Here is a 22685-nt window from a genome sequence, read left to right on the forward strand (position 1 = left end):
TCAAATTTCATTGATTATTCAAAAATTGTGAATGCTATTAAGAAATACACCCTGTATAATACAATTCAGCAACGACTGAAACGTTTTATTTAAATGTATACATATATCATTCTGCGTTGTAATACGGCTTTTACAATCGCTGGATAGCAATTAACGTATCAATAAAATCAATTAGAGCTACCGTTCTAATACGCCTTCGTAGTGAAAGCCCGATAAACCGAGGATCGAGCTCCTTTTGTAAATTTTATTTCTGCTCCCAATTGGACTGTATTCGTGGAATGCTTTATTACTTTATTGAACACTTTTTTTTAACTTTTGTAAGAGAGCGTAGAATATAAAAAATAATGATGTACGTCCTATCCCATCAGAGAGTCGCGTCGCCGCGCCGAGTTGAATCAACTGACTTTCGCGAACATATGTCACGATTTCGATTGCGGAAACGAATATATTTTTTTTCCCTCGATGTTGCTCGAGGATCATGAACCGCGGAAGAGTGACGACCGCATCGAAACGTTTCGAAACTCAGACGGCCGGCCATTAGTCAGACACACGGGCCACCAATTAAATGTAAATGTTTGTTTATGTGTTTGTCGGGATTCGTGGACGTTTATCGATGCCCTGACATTAGCCCTCCGCGATTGACGTGTACATCCGCGAATACTGGCAACGGAATTAAGGGGAGAAGTTTGCACCGTTTTAAATTCATGGTATAGATCATCATTTTGAAATATATCCAGTCTTTTTACATTCGTTAAAGCTGAACGTGCGGTATATTTTTCAAATCAATAGCGGATAGAAACAGCTAATGTTTTTATTTAAAATATTAGAATCATCCTTCTTTTTTGTGGAAAGGGTAATTAATTATCACCCTAAATTAATTGCTTGAGCTCGACTATCTACATAAATTATAAGGAAATTTAGCAGTGTGGATGAAAAGATCAATGAACACTATTCACGTGGGTGCGATTAAGGTTTACGAGGCGAAATAATTGGTGAGCCATCGAAATAGGTCGAGATCAACGGGCTATGTGGTCAAGCATCGGAAGGTAATTAGATCAAGGACCAATAAGACGGGCTGCGATTTATGTAGTGTTAAACTCAGGATCCAACTACATAGGCTGACCCTAGGAGGCCAGGATCTTTACTTAATTGGAAAGCCAGCGAGTTTCCGAACAGTTTAACTGACCTTTGCTGCCTATCGTACGGCCATCGTAATGTTTAGGAAACCATCCTTGAATATTGCTTCACTGAACCGCCATGTCTACCATTCTCTTGGTGATCATTCGCAATGGAATAATGTTCAGAAATAAGTGAATAAAGGTAAAGGTACATAGATGTAAACGTTTGACACTGACGTAAGGCATTTGATGGGAAGTGATGAGAAACCCTGCAATTCTGTGGGTCCAATTTTAGTTTCAGGATATAGCATCCCAGAGGTTGTATCATCCCAGGTGTTGTACACTTAATCGAACGATCCTTTAAACGAGAGGGAGGGTAGCTCGATCGTTTGGTGAACCATTACCCAGAGACTCGTTTTTTCTTACGACATTTCGATCGTTATGCTTCCAATCTAATGTTTTCTGTAACGTACAAATATGTACTGTCTTCTATCACAAGTTGAATGTAGGTCTTATCGTTTAGTAAAAAGGAAAAATTGGAAAAGACAAGGGAGGAAGCAACAGTAGAAGAATTCGCAGCCGAGTCTGACACTACATTAGGGTACGTCACTTGGGAAGAAAATAAGCACGGTAGAAAAATGCGAAAATTATTGATATTGCTCGGGTCACATATCACTGTCTAGGGATATAGACGTCGTTCTGAGCACACCTCCGAGCTTCCTATATACCTTTTTCTCAATCTAACACACGGGAATATCGGTCTAAAGGGGAACACGAAAGCGATACCGAAGTATAAGAAGGGGGTGCTGAAGAGAAGAAAGGGTACCCGGACTGCCGACATCTCTGATATATTCTAGTAATATTTTTCGATCATCGCGTGTTGCGGAGATTTATAAGGGAGAAAAGCGTACAGCCATCCGACCACCTGATCGCGAATTACTATCTCGGAAAAAATGTTGATATATTACAATTATTAACATAATAACGTATAATAATAGTATTAACCGGTGAAACAATAATTTTATATTTTCTAATAAAACAGGGAGCTAAGTTCATAGACTTAGAAGCCCCCCTTATCACGCGATGTTGAATTCTCCGAAAAAAAAAAACGGAAATGACCGTGCAATAGATTTTACGAACGACACGCGATTGCAGAGTAGCATCCGAAGATCGTTCCCGTTTAGCCCGGTGCTGTTAATGAGGTAGAATAATAGTTCGATACCAATTAGCGAGAAACTGCTGTGTGTAGCTTGTGGTCTGACCATAAAAAGAAACTGCCGTAGGTAAGTAGGTATGCCTCCTAGCATTAACTACCCCCATGGCCAGTATGGTATGGCAGGACCATGTCGACCACCGTTAATTGAACGCACCGCTCGTAACGACCCTCCCACGTCCTGCAACAACCCCCTTTCTTCTCTTTTCTTCCGTCATACTATTTTATCTTTCTTTCTTTCCCCCCCGCCCCGATAACTGTGTTCTCCTACCGTCCTCGGCCAGCATCGTCGTCTTCAAATCTATACCACTTACTTTTATGGTTTCTAAGCCTAGTGGAGTGTACACCTTTGTTCAAGCTACCCCCCCTTCTACGGGGAATAAAATTCCATGGACCCCTCGAGACCTCGGACAATTTAGTCCACGCATCGTTTTCTGCTGTACTTAACAGCGCGTCTTCGTTTACTTCCTTTATTTCTTTTTGCTACTCGGTTACAGTCGGTTTTCTTCTTATTTTTGTGCCGAGTTCTTGAGGTTAATTATTTCATTGGCATTGAAATTTCATTTTTAAGGAAAGTAAAAAATCACGGATCGGTGCTGGTATAATTATTTTATTAGAATTATTTTCTATCGTAAACGTTTGATGTTCCTTTCATTTCTATTAATTATATCCAAGTTTAATTCGGCCGGTTTCCATGGTAAAGGAAAGTTGGCCGGTTTAAATCGAATAACCCTTCCGCGAAAAACAAGGCTGCAATCATATGGTTCGTGATTATGCAAGGGGGATAATTGAATTAGAATTTTCTAGGGATTTGGTGAGGTCTTCTTCCCATAACCACGGAGGAGGAGAATAAGGGGTAGTTTTCCTCCATTATAAAATCAACTAAAACCATACGTGACAAAAAGGAGAGAGTGCCGGCTGCTCTTCTCGGAATTAATTTAATCAGAATGAAACGAGCTAGCCCGCTAGCTGTATCTTTTAGCTTCGTAACAATAGCCTCGAATTGAGTGGACTTGAGATAGTATTATGCAAATCGAGATTTTCCTTTTTTTCTCTTCTTCTGGATAAAGTATTTTGTTACCTCCTCTTTGCCAATTTATATCTTTCCTCTCTTTCAAATTCATTATATCGATGTGTTATACAAAATGCCCCATTTAATTAGAGTAATTAATTGTACAGAGTTGTATCGTGCTTGATTAAAAATTGACTATTGTATTTTTCTCTATGATTTCTGGGATTATAACATTAATCTTCATTTATTTTTGAAAAAATCATTCACTTAAGAATTGTTCCTCTCAATGCCTAACATTCCTTTTTAAGAGTTCCTATATTATATTGAAAAGTAAAACGTGCACAATGTTATGCAATAAAATGAACGTGAATTCCAACATTGAGAAATGTAAATCTGCTGAGACCACCGATGAGTAGGGGATTGAGAACGATACACGATAAGATTCAATTCGAAACAAGTATTTTCTTCTGCGGGTCGTTTTAAAGAGTCGGTATTCCTGATAACGAGCGATGTCACATACCAGGCAATTTTGCGATAATCTGCGGAGATTAAGGATACATCGTACCGATATATAATCGGTTTGAAGAATGCTGCGATAATCGGAGAAAAAGAAAGATTCGTCAGTAAAAAGCGTGGATTGCATAATTGAAGGTCGGTTCATAGGAGGAACACACGCATCGTCACACGCCGGGCAGAGCTTTGACGACGGGGCATAAAAATAATTTCGAAACCGCACCGACTGATATACGAGCGAGAAAAAAGAAAAAGGAAAAAGCCCGAGAGATATGAGAGGCGCTCGTAAACTGTTCTGCCTTGTGGCCCTTACAACCGCGAACAAACCACCCAGCACGGAGCATCGGCCCTTTTCATTCATGCCTTAAAACTCTCGCTAATGTACTCCGTGGCTGACCTTAAGGGTTACACGCAAATACTCGAGTTCAGTGTCGACCGAGTCTTGCAAGGAGATAAGAGAATCCTGCTGATAAAATCTTTACTAAGGACATGAGAATTCATCGCGATGCTGAGATTAGCGAAACTAAACGAATGCTCGAATTCTTCCGTAAATAGAAAATTCATTTTTCAACGCGACGCTACGTGCCAATTGAGCGATAAAAAAAAAATCATGATAAAGATGCATTTTCAATGTACGTTCGTTTAGTTGGAGGAGCAGAGAAATGTAGGTGACGCATTGTCGGGACTTAGGAAGAAGGGAAACGGCATAAGTGGGATCTCATGTGTCTTCGTTGCTTCTCGGATCGAAGGGTCCTTCAGCTTTTCTCTCTCTATATATATATATCGGGAGTTCTGTTCGGGTATCACGCTGTTGGAGGCATGTTGATTTATACTCGGGGTAAGATTTATGCGGAAGAACCGCGCGATTGAGTCGCAACACGGCGCCGAGTTATCGCGAGTGGGTAGAAACGACACCGCGAAGAAAGCTCTCGAGGGGGTGAATCGAAAAACAACGAGACAGAACGGTGACTATCGATCGACGCCCGCACAACATTATCGAACAATTTACGAGCCACTTCGAATCTCTTGGCACCATGTGCATGTGACAGAAATTTGAGTACGTCAAATAATATAACCCTTTCATCATCGAGGTATAAGTACACTTTTCTTTTACAAAACCTTGGGAAGATGGAGATTGGTATAAAAAAATTGAATCGTTATCTACGTATGAAAGGAGTACAAAAGACAAATAATAATCACAAAATTACTAATGATGTAGCCGCAATTGCATTACCAGGACAAAATGCGAGTAACGAACGGGATAAGTTGCGGGCACCGCAGTTCTGTTTATTGCTGCTTTTGCGTAACCGCAAGGTCCGCTTCTAAAGACGCCGACAAAGTCTTTTAATAATTGCAATTAGACCACCGCTTGATAATAAATATCAATTAATACGACATGGCTGAGTGGTCAACGTATTGCGTCAACACAGTTCTGGGTTTTCTTTAGAAGGACTAGCCATTTGAGAATTAATAAATTAGTACAAAAAGGAAGTCGATCGAAAAGTGGTAAACGTGTTCGGTTTCTTTGACCCCTTATCGAGCCGAAAAATAAAGAGCTTCAGGAATAACGTACGACCATAGATATCCACCAGTTGATACAATATTTCAAAATCACAACAACAGAGTACCCCTTTAATGGAGTTGATAAGACAGGCAAGACCTCGATTATTGGTAGCTATTACTTAGCTACTGATAAAGCAACCTCGAGATATTAGCATCGGTTCGGTGACAAACGAGTTATCGATGTTTCCTTTATCCAGGAATAGTTCTGACCTATCTTCCTTCATTCCTCTCAGTCACCGTGGCACGTTAATCGCTTTCCCTACGACAAATTGACTGATAACTTCTATGGCTAATAGCATTTTCCGGATATTTCTGTATATGTTGCGACAGAATGAAAATTGATGTTCGATGAGACCTGAATTTTATTACTAAATTTATTGCTAAATAATAGCAATAAGGTAGATTGTAATCTGAAATATAAATCACTAATTAGAATCGCTTGAAACTCTCAAAATGATCGATAATTAAGTGATAAAGATAACTTTATTACTCAGGAATCTTGAAAGTGAAGAAAGATCTTTAGAGGAAGCAAGAAAGCAGCATCGTTTGAAAATCAGCAGGCATGATTAAGAGCGAACAGGTAGATTCCCGCATGAAAACAAACGGTCCTTAACGTCTCCCATAATTTTCAACGTTGCGATTGGTCGCCAAAAATGGTATTAAAAAATTAGCTGGGCGATCGTCGCGTTTATCATCGGCGACGGGGTGGGGGGAGGTCGGTAAGCAACGAGGGTCACGAATTAAGTCTCGTTTTCACTTTCGAAACGTGCCGAGTCGAAGGTGAGAATCGAGAGACGAAGAAAAGACGAAAGAGAACATGAAGCAGAAACGAAAGAAGGCCGGCTTGCGGTTCGAGGTTGTATTTTATCCTGATGTTCGAACCTTGTGTTTGCCACATGCTCTATAATGAGGAAAGCCTGGGGGATACGATGAAGTACCCATAGGGTTAGGTGTTCTTTAACCCGACTTGAAATATCATTTCGTTTAATTCGCATGCTTGTTTCATTAGTATCGCCGTACATACCTTTCAAACGAATATCCTCGCGGACTATGAAAATAAATTGGAAAGAAAATTAGTCTTTTAAAAATCAATTAACGGGGCATTCCCAATGTTCTATTATCGTTTATCCGATTCTCATTCGTTACTGAGATGAGAAAATAAATGATATTAGATAAAGAGGTATCCACGGTGGGGGGGGTGTCGAAACGAAGAAGGTGGTGCGATGTTGTGACGAGGGTGTGGTGGACTCTGAAAGACGACAGAGGGGTATGGATCGTCGAAAAGGTACGGACGGGGATCTTTATCGCCTTCGGCTCGTTCAATTCGCATAATAAACAATCCTCCGCGGGAGGAACGGGACGAGTAACCGGAACATATCTCGGTCCCCTTGCGAAACCGGCGACAAATAAACTATTATCGCCAACGACAAGTTCTCTCACGCCTGTTTCATGGTGGTGGAACGATGTGTGTCCAATGTTCGCAAACGACCAGCCACCTATACGTATATACAGGTTGAATCGGTATTGAGCACCGTGGACCACGAATGGGACCCTTTAAGGGCCTGCCCCACACACCGACAAGCGTGAATCAAACGCGAAACCCGCCCAAGGAATGCTTTACGGACATCGGAACATTGCAATGCTTTATGGTGGTCCGCGGTTGAATCTGATTTATATAAGTGCATTACCACACCAGAGGAAAGTACCTGGGGAACGAGGGAAGGGGCTGAAGAGACCAGATCTATTCGTATTCTATTGGTTTCCGTGGACCTTCCAGGTTGCCGAGATTCCAGATATCTCGACCAATGGTCGTACATCAACGGTAAGTCGGCGTCGATATTTATGGATCGGACCGGTGACTGCCCCTTTAGATATCTTTATCGTCATTACCACCATGAGAATTATTTAACGTCACTGTGCATTCAGGATTTAACCTGTAAATGCATTACTTTTTTTAGTCAAAAAAATTCATTTTAAATGAAGAGATCCAGAAACCCATTATAAAGTAGAAGAATATATTAGGTTATGTAATAAATTCCCGCGTTTTTTGTATTTTATCTATTTCGTGTTTATCTAATTCGTAATTTTGTGTTTTGTTTGGTAAGTCCTTTTCTTGCTCTACAAACCTATCTGCTTCAATTTTTCGAATTAATCAATTTTGATCAATTTTCAGGCTTTTGAAATGGAAGTTCCAGGAGGCAAAAAAATTCATTTTCGACATCTGCTCTATAGCATCTACTCCATACACGTTACAAATGTCGCGAGCTGCTTCCGTAGTTTTTTGACCACGACGAAAGGCGAAATAGAGCAGGTGTCGAGAATGAATTTTTTTGCATCCTGGAACTTCCATTTCAAAAGCCTGAAAATTGATTAAAATTAATTAATCCGAAAAATTAAAGCAGATAGGTTTGTAGAGCAAGAAAAAGACTTGCGAATGCATTGTATATACTTTACCTAAAATACAAAGAACGCGGGAATTTATTACACAACCTAATATTAAATTTTTATTCCTATGTAACAAAGAGAACTTACAAATTTTCTTTTTCAAATATTGCAAATTTTACTTTATGCGAACTCTTCAATTATTGTGATAGATCCCATAAATCGTTCAGCTATCAATTTATCCCCCAGATAAATTTTAGTTGTTGAAACCAGTTTATTTGCTCTTCTCGATTTATCGATCCTTTCATCGTCGTAAATCCTGGAACGACCGTTCGAGGGGTCATTGCCGATTCCAACGACCTCCTGATTCTTAAAGGTGTACCTGCACGCATCCTCGTGGAGCATTCGCACAAGCATGCAGCACACACACACACACATGGATGGTCTTTTACACCGAGAGATTCGCGATATCAGGCATATTATCGCGTACGACATTACCCGGCCTTTGACTAATGTCCTCGAACGAATGCCTACGCTTCGCCGATTTATAATGCCGGTCAACGAGATGTGGACAAACATCGGGTACCAATATATTTCAGATTATGGCTAAGTCCAGAACCAACCCTTGTGGTATACTTCTTCACGACTTGGTGCAGATGCTCGCGCCAACATCAGAAGTGCATCTACAGCTTACAGATCTTCCATGATAATACCGATCGATGGTGTTAGCCACATACGTTGAAGACATATGTAAAACGTATAAGTCTCAGAAAGAAGATCTTTATGGCAAAGAAGATGGATTAATTATTCCAGTTGATAAGTTTAATATGAAGGTTCTTTTACAAACTGATCGATCAAATTACCGAACGTATTTTTATTACAATGTCAGTTGAGACACGTCTGGCTAAGAATGGTATCATAATTTCGTAGAAGAAAAGAAGAGACGAGACAAGTATCGAGCGTGGTTCTCTCAAACGTCTCCAGGCCGTCCTGTGTGAATTCGTAAAGCGAGGATTCGCGGTATCCTCGAGACATTTCAGCCCGGCGGAGAAGAGAAAAGGAAAATACGAGGCAAATGACGGTGAACGAGAAAAGGAAGAGAGTGGACAGAAAAGAAGTAGAAGAGGTTGGTAGGTAGTAGTAGTCGAAGGTGGAGGAAGAGAAGGCATGTGTCCCAAACGACGTATGCACGCCGAGACACGTAAACGATATATCAGGGGGTTAGCCGCTGGGGACGGACGGCCCGGGCCATCTTTCTTCTACTTATACGTGTGATATTCACATGCGCAAACGTGATACACTCTATAGAGAGATCCACCGGCAAATATCCAAGACTTGCTGCTCACGGCAGCAGCCGAGTGCTCTCGTGAGCTGTAAATGTATTAAGGTTTGACGACCGTGGTTGGACCCTTTGAATCAAGAGGGGCAGAGGGGGTATGGTAGGGGGGGGGGGGGGGGAAAAAAGGAGGGGGTGTATGCCTGGGGTTGTCGGATCTTGTGCCTTAAAACGTACGTGCTGTGCACGTTTTGGAACTTTCCTTGCACTATCTGGACACAGAGGAACAAGATCGTCTCGCTTAAGAAATATGTTACAGAAGATCTACGTTCTAGTACCTACCATGGTGTCTGCCTGTATTTGATACCTGCCTATCCAGTCGTTTACAAGTTCGATCGTGTCTTATTGTCTTTATTTCTTTTAAATAAATACCCATGAGTTTGTAGATTGTCCCGTTTACAAAATATCCAAGTACCTAATAGGTATACCTTGGTGCATCGTTGATTTTTGTAGGCTAGAGATAAGGGTAAGGGAGAATCGAACTTAACCTTCTCTCTTTGCATAACAATCGCATGGAGAATAAGCTGGAATAAAAGTTGGGGTAGGTTTCAAAAATTCAGAAACAGGACGTTTAAAATTTCTTTTATGGAAGTTTGTCGAACAAGTCAGTGAAGTGAACATACGCGATCCAGGCATTAGGACATCGTTGAAAGTGCAGCTACGCTAGCTCGTTTGTATGCGCGTGCATTATTACGTCCTTATATTATATCGCGAAGGTACAAATGTCCGTACGTATGTAAAATTCCTAGCTCCGGCCGCGTAGAGCCATAATAATATCTGTGCTGATAAATGAGACACATAAACGTACACGTAGGGGCTTCTCCTCCTTCCTCTTCTACCCTTCCTTTTCTTCCATACCACCACCACCACTACCACCATCGTCAGCCACGACGATTCCATCCCCGTGTGTCTTGGCTTATTCCACTTTTGAGGCAATGCATTACGAATTTTACATTTTACAAACGGCCACGTTATCTCTCGCGACAAGAGGTCTTTTCAGTGAGTGATAAAGAAGAAGAACCGAATAGCTTCGATATACCAACTATCCGTGATGTTATTTGACGATCGGTAGTTGGAGGGTAATTCGATATTATAATTAATCGATGAAGAAATATATGGCAATCGGATCAGGCTAAGGCAGCCAGCGTGCAAAAGGAATTCTTGTTCGCATTAACATTCTCGTGCTTTTGAGGAAGGGTAATCCGCTCGCAATTCGTGATCAGGATTCGTACGCGGGACTTGTGTGTGCAAGGACAGATTTTCGGATTCGCCGTTCCCCGTTAATGCGATTCGCCGTTTCTAGCGTGGATTAAGGGGAGATGTCGTAAATAACGAAACGTCAGTCGATGTATCACCGAGGAATTTCGGATCCTATTATTATTCTGGCCGCGTCTCGATCTGGTACGACGACGACGTCGTCGTCGGTGTCTTTCGCACACTCGCCTTCCGACTGATGTAGCTTTTCATCGCTCGACTCGCGTGATCAACGATCCGATTCTTGCCAAGTGAAAATCGGTCAATGCTGATCCACTCAGAAATTTCAGAAGTTCTGGCAAACGTTTATCGTGTCAAATTCATTTCTTTCTTTTTTTTTTATATAGAAGCTTGTTGGAGAACATTGTTAGAACTGAGATGTAATCAATCAAAAAGTTATACGTATGTTAGAACAACATTGTTACAAATGATCATGATGGTTACCATCAACGTACTTTTTTCTCTCGCTGGTATTTGGGTAGTCAACAGTTGCACGGTGAAGCAGGTCTTTGAAGTGGAGTGAAATATCGCCGGTCGGTACTCGAAGAGCATCGAAATCGTGTGCAGAAAGTGGGGTTGGCGTGGAAAGACGGTGCAAGAAAGAAGGGGCCAAAGGGATTTCAGTCAAAATACACCTCCTTGGTGCGCCGGTGGCCGATAAATTATTATCTCCGAAAGATTAGCTGTGATGTCGCGACCCTCATAAATATCAGTGTATATTTTTGCCCGGTAAGCCGATTTCCTTTCTGCCGATGCCTTCGAAACGTGGTGTCGGCTGCTGCCGAATCGCGCGAAATCCTTTTCTGCCCGTCCTCTCCTTCTTCTTTTCGCGTCTTCCTTTCTTCGAAAGAAGAGTCTTTATAGACCGGGAGATTAAAGATCCTCCTGGTGTTCTTTTTTAATTTTGCCACGCTATTTTCAGTCGGTAAGGCTGCTCGTATGTCAACGAATGGTCGAATCCTCGAGGTAATCGGCCGCGACCAACTCCCTTCTTGGATCTTCATGATCTCCAATGATTATTTTTAATTCTTTCGTTTATGATTTTCTTCTTTCTCTCTTTCTCTAAAGCAGAACTTAGAATATAGATAACAATCATTCTTATGGCGCGTTGGATTAGCACTTCCGGTACTAAAGGGAACTATAGTGTATCAGAGAAGAAGAGCAAGTTGAATTGGAAACTTCAGAGTGCACCAATCATGGACTTAGCTATCGGTACAAAGTTGGCGATAAAAATGGTCGACGGTGTTCTTTCCCCGAGGATTTTTCGTGTCATCTGGAATTGGTATGCGGCATGGCCTTCTAACAATACGACAATTTATATGGATTTGGAAGAGTCTTCAGCGTCTCTTCGGATCTGGGTACCTCGAGTTTTACCTTCCGCTGTATTCAATGGATCCTGCTCTCTCTCACCCCGTTTTTTTCTCCTTCTCGCCGTCTCTCTTTCTACCCCCGCTGTTCTCTTTAACCCTCTAGCTCTTTTTTCCTTTCTTTTCAGCCTGCCGGTCGGCTTGTCCTCTTGCTCGCACCACTCAGATCGCTCTGCTGGGCATCAGCGAGGTTTTATCTCGCATTCAGAGACTGCATCGTCCCTCATGGATGGATCGGCAATCCTCTTTAACTCCTCACCCCTCGCGCTTCTCATTCGCTCTTTCTCTTTCTCTTTCTCTACCTTTAGTAGGTACATGTGTGTGTGTGTGTGTACCTATATGTGCGATTCTCCATCTGTACTCCCGACGTTCTTTTTCCTCTGAGTCTATCCGACCACTCGATGCGAGATTATACCGCGACGGATATTCGCGAAAAATTCGTGAATCCGATGTGTACCGCGTACTTACTCGAGCATCTTTGCACGATCCTCGGAGGAACGCTTTTACGCTGTGCACAAGTGATTTCTGGCTATATAACGTGGAAAGCTTTTGGGAATTATGCTGGCTTCTGATTTGGGTTCAATTTTTAAGTCCGGGGTGTCGTTTAGGGTGCTTCAAAGCTAGTAGACTCGTTGCTATGGAGATGATCACACCCTAGCACTAATAGATCCAATTTATCAAAATTTCGATTCATCTTTCAGATACGTAAGGTATTTTAGGATGAGAATTAAGCATTTTTGGTAATTTTAATGTACAAATTCTGGAGGGTGTTTCAAAGAAACACTTCGTTGAGTGTCACTGCCAACCATTCGGCAGTTCTGGATACTCATCAAGAGATGGCGCCGCAAGTACCACCAACTAACCTAAATGCTCTTATTCACTTCAGCATATTCTTCATAAGTTTCGTCATTGTCTTAATGAACAAATTCTTCAATAATTCAATATATTTAGTATATCCTTTATCTCGATTTCCTAATTAAATAAAATACTAAAATTCCTTATAAATATAAATTTTATAAACGTATTAAATATCGCAAGCGATGGTACTGGCTAATTAAAAGAAGAAAGTCTAATTTTATATAAAATAAAGTGAAAATGAGTTAATTGACGCTCGCGGTCCCTCTATATGTCCCGCGTGTATACGCGCCAAATATTATCTTTCCGTTTCAAAGCGTAACCACCTTGAATAATGTATTGTTGCACTTTTCATTTAGCAAGATGTGAATTGCGAAGAGAATACGGGAGAATGATATTTCACTATGATTGCTTGTATCGTGCTTCCTGAAGGGGCAACGTACAAAGAGACGTTGAAACACGAGGAGAGACGATGCGTCTCAGTTCGGTACACCAGAACAAGTGTAATATAATGTTACTTCTCCATGACCTGGGCAAACATTTTTATACACGGTACAGAAGCCTTCCTCCATTGTCATTACGCACAGTAGGTATTGTTTATATATTTACGCAATATTGAATGTGACACAATGACCATTCATGATGATCGTAAGTCTTCTTACGCCTCATAAAATAAATAGAATAATAACTTTGTACGATAACACAGTTATTTATTAATTCATGAAATTTTATTCAGTATTCTCGAATATCTTCCCGCACAATTCTGCCCTCGAATATTTATTCGATCATATTGAAATACTTTGAAAAACTTAGTTTCTTGTTCGCGTGAACTATGAATCGTACACAAAAGGTGATTTTCAACGAGATTCTATTATCTGACGAATAAACAGCAGCCAGTTGCACGGTTGGGAAAGCCGAAGTCGGCAGAGAAGAGAATCGGGTTTACGATGTAACAGCGCAGGTCGGCTGATCTGAGAACGAGATTGGACCTGTAATTCAGTAGACCGATATTTACGATATTTATTGGCCGAACGAAACAATGGATCGATATTGTTTTTCGATTGGCCGTGTGCTTTAGCTCGTGTGCCGTTTTATACGCGGTGTGGTTTTATGGGACTCTCTCTTGTGTGCAGACACGAAAACACACCGATACATAGGATACCGTCCTTACGTAGCAGCCTCGCAGACAACCGGCCTCTTTATGCCAGAGGACATAAATAATATTTAATATGACAAAGAGAAGCGGCGTTACTTTGTAATATATATAGTATGACATAGAAATGTCGCCGATCGCGTATCTTACTTTCAAATACGATCGGTCTCTTTATTCCCCTGCTATCATTGTACGTTGAAGAGCCGTGTTACGTGTCTATATCAATGAAATTTTATTTATCTTAATTTTTCTTAGGAATCGCGTAGATTTCAATTAGTCTAATTCTAAAGATTTTCTATAGTACTATAATTCGAGAGAATCTTCCAGGAAGTGTCTAGCACCTCTGACGGTCGGACAAAAGGGAGGCCCATAACGTAAGACACCGTAAAAAGGAAAAGCAACCCCGCAAGGGTTATCCGATCTCTGGTTGTTCGTCGAATCTCTCCGATCGGTCCAGATCGTAGCCGCAGCTCGGTAGCAGAAAACAAAAGACGTATCGTCCATTTGAATATCAAATTTGATGCCGCTCGGCATAGCTCTTTCCTCTCTGTCGCGTTATCCATAATCGTATTCAAATGAAGATCACATAAGGGTATGGCTTATGTGAACAGTAGCTTACTTGGTCCCGCTCTCGGGGCGCCGCGCCGCGCCGCGCCGTGTTTTCTTCTTGCGTGTATCAAAGAAACGACGATCCGTTCGGTGACGAACAATAACGATAAACCATATAATGGTTAACCAGCGACAAATGTACATAGGCAGTTCTAGGGCCGTCTCTTATGGCTAGGCGTATGGTGGATGAGGATGAAGCTTGAGGGGTATCAAGGAGGTCCGCAGGGGAGATCCACATATGCATACAATTGATACAGATATACCATCGTCTTTATATATGTACGTGTCGCGTTATTCTTACTGCGGTTATACCCCGCGGTCGGCACAACACGAGAGACTTGGCTCTCTCGTAGCCTACAATACGATAACGCCGCTCTCATAGATTCGATGTAGAGGCAGCCGAACCGACGAGACTACCGGATGCCCAACGGCCGCCGCGCCGCTTGCAACGTAGCCTTATTGCGCTGACTATTCGCGACAGGACAGGTTCGCGTACATCTGTTCTTGTCATAAGGAGTGATTTAGGGCTGTTCCATAGGCATTGATCTGCCCGCCTTGCAGGGGATATCGACCGTCGTTACATGCCGTTCGCTCGAAAAAAATTATTTACGATCTGATGGATCAGTAGCGATATTTTAATGTAATTTCATGTTTTGCTGCTTCATTTCTTTATTCGCACCTCTGTTTTCGAAGGTACATCTGGCTTATTTTTTATACGTTCGGTTAATTTTCTAATTTATTGGTTTTTAGGCAGTCAAGTGTCTGAATCATTAATTTTTCATACATTAGAGGAATATATGTATGTATGAAAAAGTGAAAAAATCTAACCCGAATTTTTTTCACAGCAATTTTCTAAGTGTTTGCTTTTCATGGTTATGCAACGATCGCACGTAGACGATGGTTTATTTTTGCGCTACCGGGTTATTTATTTTTGAACGTTGAACCCAGACGTAACGTAACATACGTTCCATGTAAAACTTAATCCACGGCAAGGGGTAAAAAAATGGTTTTTATAATTCATGAGATGTTCATTTAGCAAAGCATAAATGAACAAAACCCGAGCCGATGTGTTTTCATAATAGTTTCATGGCTCGGTTGCAGACAGCGTGTAACATGAATCTTTTTAATTCGAGTTTTAAGAAACATATGTGAATATGATTTAACTGAAGTTTAATTAATTCCGTACATTCATAATATGTTATGAAAATTACACGTTGGGATATTCATGAGAGAGGAATATTGAAACATGACTATCTGTTTTGTGTAAATTACTACGGATATAGTAGCTTATCAAATTATTACGATCTGATAGAGATTACGTATTTTATGCGGTCGGCGATGTTACAATTTCAATAACAATAAACTGTAACCTTCTTCTTCCTTTTTGCAAACGTTGTTCGTGTGTAACAGTGTAATTTCATGTTTATTTATACTCTTCTTAATTATGATATTTTAACTTATAAAATCTATACATTCATCTCTATAACTTTGCTTATTTATTTGTACAACTGTAACTTAATTAAACAGGTAACTAGGATTTTTCATTTGAGTTTCAGTAACCAGTGTATTTTTCATAATTACGTTTCTAATTGTTTTCGTTTCTACCTTCGTTTCTAAATGAAATTCGTCTTAAAATCTGTGAGGATTTCTTAAACACTACACACTTAAACTGATAAGACTAAATATATTTATATAATGAAATACATAATTAAGAAAGAGGTACACACCTGAAAACAAGATTGATCGCAACGCCAAAAAAAACTAAAAAGAAGAACGTGCACTCTTGCGACCGATTTACGCATGTAGATCATTCTCTCACAAAATTCCACTTCATTTATTGCATACGACATTCGCATATTTTTTTTTATGTGTGAATAATTTCAGTAAATGATTTGATTTCAGGGTTAACTGGCAGCGACAGGTGAAGCAGAAGATCCAACGCTGTCAGAAAAGAATTAATAGGAACGGTCAGGAATAACACAATCGCACGTCGAGTAATGTCCAGGAGTATCAGGTCGTTGGTGGGGCATAACAAGGTTGGTCCGAGTTCTTCCTCGTCGGGATCATTCTAGTAGGCGGTACCAACTTAGCCAGGCCTACCTTTCTTCTGACTCGAGTCTGACAATGGATCAGCAACAATACAAGCATCACATGACCGTTTGAACCTTGTCTTCCTCCGACATACACCGAATTATGATACATGCTGAGTCTGAATGAAAAATAAAGCCAATTCCGAACAGACCAGGATGATATGCTACTGGTATTGAGCTGCTAATCCTTATACGACAGATGAAGGGTCATTTTGATGCAGTACGTATTATATATTCCCATGTGTAAGGAAAAGTTAAGGCCGAACTGAAGAGGCAAACTTTACATGAAGCCAAGTAGATTTTGTGAGTATTCTGATTACCGATACATCTATTTATCAAAAATTCCAAATACATCATCGAGAAAAATGAAAGATTTCTTCGTAGAGGATGTCGAATCGTCCAGGAACGTGGCAGAATTGTTTGAGTAATAAAAAATCGTATATACATCTGGTGAGTTATTTGTCTGTAACGAATAGCTGGCATTAGTTAACAGGATATCAAAAGGATACCTCGAGCCAGGCCACCAAGGCACCAGGAGACCCCACCCAGTTGATGCCCGGTGTAACATCAGGAACGAAACCCTCTACCGAACACAATGCCTCGAACCTGAGACTCTATCGCGATATTATCCGGTTATAAATTGGAACACAGCATCGTCCTGGCATTATGATGTCTCTAATATGTCTTTTTCTTCGCTGGCCACTGACCACAACCGATCTGTGTGCCGATCACCGGCTTCCATTTCGATTCCCACAGCATTTAGATATCTGGCAAATCGTTTCAATTTTCATCAGTAATTCTACCCACCCCTTTTACGATCCTTTAAGCTGATTATTTTCTTAAACAATCTTTAATCCTTAGATCAGTGAGTTTAACTGAGGTAAAAATTATTTCATGTCCGAGCTGATGTTCGAACGGTTTTTAACAAAGGTAAAGTATATTTACTGGGTATATACCATATAGGTATATGGTAGAAAAGTGGCGTGGAAGTTGCAAGATCCTCGACCTCTTCCGTCGACCAGGAATTATTCAAAATCCTTGCTCGTACGACTGCTCGAGATAAATAACGTTCACCTTCTGCCTTCCTCCTCTTTTTCCCTTATTCACCAAGCCTCCATCGGATGTGTTTCGTGTGGGTGAGCTCTCCTCTCAGGGCTCTCCCGTTGTTGGATGTTTAACATAACACGGGCAATCATTTATGCGTGGGGAGCTGGACAGCGACCCCATAATTTAGACCAGTGGGCAGAACTAGCTTGCAGCACTACCTGCGATTGGTCCCATACGGGGTGTACTTTGTTACCTTGTACTTGAACGCCTCTTTCGAACGTGTACTCTTTGTTTTTTCTCTCTTCGGTTCTGTAATTCCCTCTTAACTCTGCCCGACTTCTTTCGATTCCGTACCATGGTACAAATTGAGTCGATGCAGTAGATCGAAGATGACGATGAGGATGAGGATCAAATCATACACTGATCTAGTAATTGATAAAGATTCAAGAAGATTCGAATGAAACGGAAGACCCAAATATATAGTATACAGGGATTTGTTATCCATCCGATCACCAGCAGACTCGAGACAAATGTTTCCTCATACCCTCACCCTGATCCCCCACCCTATATCCGACCCAGGGGGTAGAGGGCCGGCACGGGGGTCGGTGATAAACAGTGTCGCTCATTCACAATGGCCGGCAAACACGCATTAAAATGGACTAATATGAAGTGTATTAATGCGAGCCGCATTGTCTAACCCATGGTGTACATGGCTACTGTCGTGAAGCCTGCCTTTATCCCACCGTGGGGGGCCTTGCGATCCTTACATACGTATATAGGGCCCCCTCCATATACCCAGTGACTTTTTAACAACCATCTTTGTAAAATACATTGTAGTATTAAAATTTCAATATTTCGGTCAGTTATTTCCGAATACTGAAAATGATCTATTAAAATTCCATATAATTATTCATCCCGGACAGAATTCTTGTCGACAGAAATGACGATCAGTAAGATCGACCAATTGCAGGATAAATTCGCAAGGCTCGTTGTCCTTGGTGCGGATAACGATCGAACGGGTATCTCTGGTGTCTGTTCGCAAAAACGGGCCTGTTCGTGGAAAGATTTGCAAGACAAAGGAGAATACCGACGTTGCTGTTGCGAAGGAAGCAGAGTGAGATTAAGAAGGAGGCACGGGCGGAGGATAACTGCTCTGTTTGACGACGCTGCCAGAATATTAAATGCAAGCATGTTCTCTTCGACTCGACGGAGAACAAACTGCGTTCCGCCGAAAAACTGTCAGCCAGCCAATTCCCTTGGAATGTTTCGTAATCCCGTAGTATTCACGGTTTATGCACGCTCGACAACTTTGATCCCATTCTGATGTCTGATAAGTCTTGACGCGCTGTTTCGGAATACCATGGATGTGTCACGTGCAATCCTTTCTACTTCGTGATCAAATCTGTCAAAGCTGTTGCTACCTGTTCTCTCTCTGCTTAATGGAATTAACCGTCGAATCGATACGAAACAGATGGGTCAATTTTATTGCGGAAATACAGCGAAGAGGAAATTTAAATAATAACGCGAATGAAATATGGTAAACTCGCGTCCTTTGAATTTTAAAGGAATCTTTTTTAATCAAAGTATCAAGTGGTAAATATAATTATCGGAAACTTGTGAAGGATGAAATATTTCAATTTGCAATATTTGTAAATCACGTTAGTTACAAATGAAAGGGAGTTATCAACGCTCGATTCCGAAGCGTAAAGCTAAATGTTTCTCCGGCGCTGCTTGAAAATCCTTTATCTTCAAATCGCCAGAGATAATTTGGCCGGTGTAGACACGGCAAATATCTGTACAAGAGATCGGAATAAGGGTTGGCGTGGCGTGTACGGGTGGTTATGGTGGAAGATCGGCGTGCAGAAAGACTATGTAGGTTATAGGGGACGAGATCACTAATACAGAAGATGTTTGCGAACCTGTTAATAATGCTGCGTTTGCTCGCCGGGTTATTAGTAATGGCAAACACGTAAATTGTTCTGCCGTGGATTAGTAATCAGTGCAGCACCAAAGATTTCTTGTACCTGAATCCTTTTACCAAAGATTTCCACTTTTATTATTTTTCATTAACTATTGACAATTATTTTTAAATACGTCATTTGATTGACTTTGCGTCGTTCGTAAATTGCTTCGAAATTCTTTGAATGACGGTACATTTTCAATTATCGATTGACAATTGTTTCATGATTTTTAAATTTTCTAATCATCCTCGAAATTCCAATAACCAGAGTGCGTTTGTCGTAATATCATCGAGATTTCGATAAGATCTTTCCGTACAATTTACCACGCGCGATACGATAAATTCTGTCGCGGAAGTCTCCTTTTCCCCATCCTCCATTCCCCTCCCCCAAGGTTGGTTGTTGCAAAAGACCTTTCGAGGACGCACACACGGCGTGTTCCGCTGTATCCACCGTGAACACATCCGCCGAAAACTAAACTGGTTTAGCTTTAAGCACGTTAGGAGCCCTTTAATAGCTTATAGGTAAACAAAATTAACATATCTTAACAGCGTTAAGAAATTTCCGCGTCCCCGCACTCTGTCGTTCGGCCCAGACGCCGGGGGTTAAAGGGTAAGTTTGTTAAGTAGCGAGGATCGCGAAACCGACATAAGCTATACGAAGACACAAGAGATAACCATGAAGATGCAATATTCAAGGCGCGAAGATAGGTACCTACTCTTTGCTTATTTGAACCAACAATATTTTGCGTTTCTTTCTGCTTCTTTTTTTTATTACAAAAGAAGCTTTAAAAATTTTAATTACATACCAAGGTAAAAATTTCATAAATTGCCATTCGATATTGAAATTCTAAATATTTAAATCCCGAGAACAGTCGGTTTCGTATATTTGCATTTTATTGTCCGGCATTCAAGTAACAGCAGAGAATTTCAATCGGGACGATGATTCGATAGACATGGGTATATCTCGGCCACGGAAGGAGAGGAGTGACCGGAATTTTTCTCATGGAAACGGTCCCGATAATGCGTCACGACGTTTTCCATCGTCTATCCAGTGGATCTTTTTCGTGGAATAAATATGTAAATTGGAATTTCTCGTTGCTCGCGACAATCTTGACCTCTCCACCGTTGCTTGCTGCCGCTATTTTCTCTTCGTTTATTTCGAACCTACCGTCTCTTTTTCGACGACGGAACACGTCGAACACCGCTACTGCGTTTTCTACCTGAAAGATATCAGAAGCCGGTCCCTTTTCTTGAATAATTCAACGTGCACGCTTCAGCCGATTTGCAAACGCGGATGGAAGAACATCGATTCTTGTACGTACGAGCCTATTTCGAAATTTCTACCGTGTCACCGAGCTAAATTGTTGTTAAACAGGTAGAACTTGTAGGTGGTCAAAGTTCGTTTGTAACGTATGGTAGGATTTCATGTTCGCTTAAACCTAAATTATTAGTGAAAATTTTGCTAGAAGGTCAATTAGAACCTAATTAATAACACGTACAGCTAATTTCGCCAGCGGTCTGTCGGTCTGTAGTATTATTTGAAAACGTTAATAACAAGGTAAAGGGACGTCGAGCTGTACAACTGTCAGGTATGCCCACCTGCTGATACCCAAAGTCGAAAGTGAAATGGACAAGGAAGTTCTGAATCGTATTCAAATTCTTCGTGTACTAGTTCTAATTCAAGCATTGAAGTGTGAAAGAAAAGGGAGCTACTTTGGAGCAGAGAATAGTTTTATTTATTTGAAATTTTATTATCTTTTTGCGAGACCACCTACGAAGTTCTCATAACTCCAGCTCCCGGGAATAGTTGTTAAAAAACACTAGGAATATCTTTGTGTATACCACATCCTGTCTCTGTTTTCTACTTGCTTAACCAGACGATAGTCAGTCTACACTTCCATATTCAGTTTATACAGGATGTAGTATAATTGGTCTTCGCATAATTGCAGTTTTATGTTTTTCATTATATTATGACCCAACTTGCGTCGGGTACAACAAAAAATTAGAGTTAAGACTCATCAATTCTTCCCCTCCACGGAAATCTTTAGTAAAAGGCGAAAGATTTATACGTGTATTGAAGGGAAAGCAGAGTACCGATGGTGTCTGCTGTTCATAATATGTAGTCTCGTGACGCACTTTTAGCAGTGAGAAAAGTTTGCCACCTAGTGGCCATTTTATGTATTAACCTTCTAATAGCAGAGCCGAGTGAACCATGACCCAGACCCATGGAGAGGGAGAGAAAGTAAGAGCAAGAGGGGACTACCTTCACAATCCACAAGTGTAAACATTATTTAAAATAGATGGAGCCACTGTATTAGAAATGATTTGAAATGATTTGAAATAATTTAAAGAATGAAAAATGTTTCAACTAGAGCATTCATCAATTTAATATTAATCAACTATTAGTCGAAATATAAAATTAAAGAGGAACAAAATAGAAACAAAAAGAAAGATAAAGGTGGAAAGAAGAGACCCCCTACGCACCCATCGTAAGGCTACTTTTTGGTTCGATCGTAAAATCTAATGGGCGCATAAACCGTGGAAAAAGAGCTTCGGCATAAAAAAGAGAACCGTTAACGATAGAATCGTTATTAATACTTTATGTTAATTACCGTATCGTTTGGTTCGTCGAACGGCCTTAAATCGAGTCGCTAAAGAACCGTGCTTGATCGTAAATTCGTTGTCTCGGCTTGACGCTCGATTAAAATCTGCTTTCAAGAAATATCCACCGCCCCCCTCCTTTTTCATTTTCATTTTCACTACCTTTTTCACCATTTCGACAGACCTATCGATGCGATTTATTCGATAGCGTCGAATAGGACATTAGTATCCAGTCTATTAGGATTTCGAAATTATTATCGTCTCTTTGGGACAAATTTCTAAAAAAATAGTTTGATATTGGTGTCTCATTTTGCCTGAATTTAATCCTTCAGATGTTATTTATATCTTCTAATTTTAATTTGCATTTTATTTTATTTCCAAAAAGTTATGAGATAATATTTCTTAACAAATATTTTGTATTTAAGATTAGAGAATCCTGAAATTTGTAATATGCATTTCTTCAAATGATTGGAAAGTAGGCATGAATGAAAAAGGGTTTGAGAGAAAGGAAAAACAGAGGAAGCAGAAGCCATAAAACACATATTAAAACCACCGCCATGAATATGCATGTTGTCCAGTTTTCAATTTTCTTCAAGTACTCTGTTGGTTGCT

General features: G+C 40.6%; 1 long non-coding RNA gene and 1 other non-coding gene across 2 annotated transcripts in view; one reads left to right on the forward strand and one right to left on the reverse strand.

Annotated features, from left to right (window-relative positions):
• LOC114876922 overlaps positions 1-17590 on the forward strand; it is a 91981-nt gene extending 74391 nt beyond the window's left edge. The window contains exon 3 of the long non-coding RNA XR_003789473.2: positions 16278-17590. This is a non-coding gene — a long non-coding RNA (uncharacterized LOC114876922). The remainder of the gene's footprint in view (positions 1-16277) is intronic.
• Positions 17591-21443: 3853 nt separating this feature from the next.
• LOC114876935 lies at positions 21444-21566 on the reverse strand. The gene has a single exon (XR_003789478.1). It is a non-coding gene; the product is annotated as a U5 spliceosomal RNA (small nuclear RNA).
• Between the last annotated feature and the right edge of the window lie 1119 nt (positions 21567-22685).

Source organism: Osmia bicornis, chromosome 1 (genome assembly GCF_907164935.1).
Source record: "Osmia bicornis bicornis chromosome 1, iOsmBic2.1, whole genome shotgun sequence".
Classification (NCBI taxonomy): Eukaryota; Metazoa; Arthropoda; class Insecta; order Hymenoptera; family Megachilidae; genus Osmia; species Osmia bicornis.